Source organism: Oratosquilla oratoria, chromosome 25, assembly GCF_046742065.1.
Source record: "Oratosquilla oratoria isolate Oo_2021 chromosome 25, ASM4674206v1, whole genome shotgun sequence".
NCBI classification, from domain to species: Eukaryota; Metazoa; Arthropoda; class Malacostraca; order Stomatopoda; family Squillidae; genus Oratosquilla; species Oratosquilla oratoria.
The window spans coordinates 41,302,568-41,307,567 of NC_134801.1; positions in this window are offsets into that span (position 1 = coordinate 41,302,568).

Here is a 5,000-nt window from a genome sequence, read left to right on the forward strand (position 1 = left end):
ATACTGGCTGGCCCTTCAGGAGCCCTGCAAAGACCACGGCGAAAGTGCCTTCGCCGAGCCTCTCTTCTACCTCCACCAGGCGCAAGAGGTCGCTAGAGTGAATGGCAAGCGAGCTTTTCACGATCATTTCCGAAGCTCTAGAGTCTAGAGCTTCATACATACATACATACATACATACATACATACATACATACATACATACATACATACATACATACATACATATTGACTTGGGGTCACACTGAACAATTGAAAGTTCTGAATGGGTCGTTCTAAGGAAAGCTTGGGAACCCCTGCTCTAGACATACTTTGAGTCTTCCAAGGAAAAGGTACATTTTCGAGATGGCCAGCATGCCGAAGCTTAGATTTGTGTTATTTGTTCACTCAATGTGCATGCTCATTTAAGAGAACACTGTATGTGTCATTTGTATAAATATAACAATGATGCATCTACAGGTCCAAACTTCTTCAATTTTTTGGCGTCTTTGTGAGAATTTTATATTAATTATCACTGCCCACAGGCGTTTTTTTATAAATCTATAAAATAATAATAATAATAATCGACAAAAAGTTAGCCTGCAACATGTGAATTATCTTCTGAGCCTCTATATTAGATTCTTGCTAGTTCTTGTTGCCGCCAGGCGATTTTATTCAGATAAAGAACACCTTTGTAGACACCAGAGGCTAAGAACTACCGTGGTTAGCCCTTGGAGTTGAATAATCGAATTACATGTCTACTTTGGTTACCACCAAGTGACTTTAATGCAGTAGAAGGTAATGGAATGGAGAGATTAGTACCTTCTATATTAACACCTTTACTCCACTTCCTACCTCTTACATATTTTTCCTTTACACTAACCAGGGCAATTTCCTTGAATAGGTAAAAAAAAAAACGTCAGACAAAGCATTTGTATTTTGTATCACAAAAGACTCTGGGTAGGTCAAATATTTTTATTTGGTTCAATAGTTTATCTATGAAACCTAGCGGTAACTGCCATATATATATATAAACAATGGATGTCAGTAAAAATGTATTATGTAATGGTAGAAGACGTTCGCCTATATTGGTTCAAAGGATTTTGAAAGACAGCCTCTTTACCCCTTCGCGAAAGTGGTCTTCCTTCAGCTAAATTAAATCGACTAGGTTTACGTAAAAAGATAATAACAGTAATAAAATTAATTTAAAAAAACAGTAACGCCCCCTCGGATGAATAAGCTTGACCACTGTTACCTAAGAAAAAAAAAAACGTAAATACCAAAGGCTTTTTCCCCCTTACAAGAGAGGTAACCAAAGTCAAGAGAATTCCATTCCCACCGACCTTATTCCCTCCCATTCCACTCCCCTTCCCTCCCTCTTATCTTGGCTCCTCCTGGATAACGGGTCATCCCTGCATCTCAACCATTGCCCTGGGCCAGAAGCAATGCAGTAAGACACAGCACATCCAGAGCAAAGCCGCATCATTTAATCGGCGACCCCCCTCTCCGTCCCTTCATGCAGAAAAAGAGAAAACGGGGAGAAATCCCTTTGGGCTGCGTCAAAATATCCTTTACATATAACCACTCCCTTGTGTGGGGAGGGAAAGGGGAAAGAGAAAGAGAGAGAGAGAGAGAGAGAGAGAGAGAGAGAGAGAGAGAGAGAGAGAGAGAGAGAGAGAGTGACGACAGATCCAACCAACCCCATCAACACAGTGATATATATAAACAAAGGATTTTATTCAGCAAAGGAAAGTCTGCTGCTCTGGCTGGCCACGGGCCAAGGAAACTCGTCAGGTTCGGAAACCGCTCTCAAAAAAAAAAAAAAAAATCACCCTTGACGCTGGCTACACTAACTTTGATCCAAGTTTAATCAGGAGAAGGAGGAGGTGGAGGAGGAGGAGGTAGTGGAGGAGGAGGAGGAGGAGGAGGAGGTAGTGGTCAGGCGGTCCCCCACCCACCCTCCGATCCCCGTCACCAAAGTGGCCGATCTCCGTCCTCGACTCTGCAAACTAATCGCACTGAGGAACTTAAAGAATAAGACTAATAAAGATTGATATTAGGATTAAGATTAATAAAGATGAAGATATAAATGAAAATAAGGTTAAATAAAATCAAATAACTTTCAGTAAAATTAAGAATAAGATGAAATAATAGAATTACATTCAACCGACTAAAATAGAATGAAACAGATAAAATGAATTGTGACAAAATAAAACAAAAATAGAATAAGAATTGAATTATATAGAAATAAAAATAAACAGAAATTGAAATATAAATATAATAGAAATAAAACATACAAATTAAAATGAATAAAATGAAAATAAAATAAAATACATAAGTGAAATGAACATAAAATATAATTGAAATCAAATACACAAAATTAAATCAAAATTAAAAGAAAATAGAGAAACCACTTCCATAAGTAGTGCTGGGCTCAGTTTCGGCCTCAAACCACAAGCGTCGGCTTGAGGCTTGAGGCTCGAGAAATTACTGTCTCGGTTTAAAGAGGAAGAATGAGAGGGAGCGGGAATGATATATATATATATATATATATATATATATATATATATATATATATATATATATATATATATATATATATACAGAGAGAGAGAGAGAAAGAGACAGACAGAGAAAGAGAGAGATAGAGTGAGACGGAGAAAGAGACAAAGTGTAAGAGGCTGGTAGAAAAGCTGGTAGAAAGAGGGGTAGAAGACGGGTGTTACATTTTATGGGTTAGGTGTTTATAAACAATATAGCCAGCAAGTGAGTGAGTTGCATAAGTTTGCTCTCCGCTTTGTGTTTATAAACAATGGCCAGGGACCCGAATGAATTGCTGATTTAGTATTATTTGTAACCTAAGTGAGATATGCAGAGATTCGAGATTGTTTGAGTAAACAATATTGCCATATAGACTTGTAACAACGAATCTGATTGGTGAAAAGGTGGAAGAGAAAATTGAATTGGTTCACGATTGTAAGATCACGCCCTTTGGGGAGGATCTTAAATATAAAGTTAAAGATCATTGAACTAAAGAAATCACTACGTCACTGCAAAGCTCACGTAGGATCTTGCATACGTGCTCTCAGGGGATTCATGTGGAGCACGCTGTATAAGAAGTAACTGAAGAAAGATACAGCAGAAGTCTACACTTATGTTCTTTTAGAAAGAAATTATAGTGAAGTGAAAGAAATAAGACTAGAAATGAAAATATTATAATTAACAGCCTAAAAATTTACAAAGTGGAATAATTGGAGGCAACAGGGTCTATCGACTAAGATATGTGATGTGCTGCTATATCCATAAGGGAGGACCGCAAGGGCGACAAGAGTCGACAGGACTAACAGTGGAGAAGGGCGGGTGAAAGTTGAAAGGTGGGTGAAAGAGAGAGAGACAGAGAGAGACAGGGAGACAGAGAGAGATAGAGAGAGAGAGAGAGGGAGAGAGAGACAGACACAGAGAGAGAGAGAGAGAGAGAGAGAGAAACAGAAAGAGAGACATAGAGAGAGACGTACAGAGACACAGAGAGAGAGAGACAAAGAGAGAGAGACAAAGAGAGAGAGAGAGAGAGAGAGAGAGAGAGAGACAGACAGACAGAGAGACAAACATACAGACAGACAGACAGACAGACAGACAGACAGATAGACAGAAACAGACAGACAGAGGCAGATAGACACACGGATAGATAGAGACAGATAGGCAGATAGAGACAGATAGGCAGATACAGACAGACAGACAGACAGAGACAGAGAGACAAAGATAGACAGAAAGATAGATAGACAAAGAGAGATAGACAGACTGACAGACAGAAAGACAGAGACAGGGAGAAACCGAAACAGAGACAGAGACAGAAACAGAGACATACAGATAAAGACATAGACAGAACACAGTCAGAAAGAGAGACAAAGACAAGGACAATGGAGACAGAAAGACAGAGACAGTGTGTATTCACTTAGTCTTTGGATCACGTGTTGGACTCATGATCGACAGCTATTTCCCTCCTGGAAGAGAGCTCAGAGCTCGTAGGTCCGATCTATGGGTAATGCTATGACCTTGCACACACACACACCCCCAACTCCCCGCCCACGTGTGTGTGTGTGTGTGTGTGTATGAGTGTGCGTGTGCTTGTGCATGTACATGTGCGTGTGTGTGTGTGTTTGTGTGTGTGTGTGTGTGTATGTGTGTGTGTGTGTGTGTGTGTGTGTGTGTGTGTGTGTGTGTGTGTGTGTGTGTGTGTGTGTGTGTGTGTGTGTGTGTGTGTGTGTGTGTATGCGTGTGTGTGTGTGTGTGTGTGTGTGTGTGTGTGTGTGTGTGTGTGTGTGTGTGTGTGTGTGTGTGTGTGTGTGTGTGTGTGTGTGTGTGTGTGTGTGTGTGTGTGTGTGTGTGTGTGTGTGTGTGTGTGTGTGTGTGTGTGTGTTGAAGATCAAAGGTGGGGGAAAAGTCCACTGTTCTTCTTGCCTGTACAAAGGCGTTGTACAACGGTTTTGGCAATGGTTAGGGCAAAGCGGCCGCGCCAGAGCGCCTCCACGACTACAGGGTTGGATGGATGGCTGACTCGGTAGGTAGGAAGGTAGGAAGGTGCCCGTTCCCCTCGGCCCTCCCCCCCCCCTCGGGACCTTCGACATTTCATTGATACCTGATACCCTCTCCCCTCCCACCTAGAGAGAGAGAGAGAGAGAGAGAGGGGGGGAGACAGAGAAAGAGAGAGAGAGAGAGAGAGAGAGAGAGAGAGAGAGAGAGAGAGAGAGAGAGAGAGAGAGAGAGAGAGAGAGAGAGAGAGAGAGAGAGAGAGAGAGAGAGAGAGGGAGAGAGAGAGATAATCGAAGAAATTTTTGCTGGAATTGCCAACTTGCCCTGAACATAGGCTCCTACACACGGAAATTACCCCTCCCCCCACCTACCCACCCCCACCAATCAGGAAACAACGATGACCTAAAAGTGGGCGGGGTTTCGATGCCAGAATGCAGCGATTGGACCACAAGAATTACCTTACCTTACCGTCGTCCCATATCCTCTTGGACTTC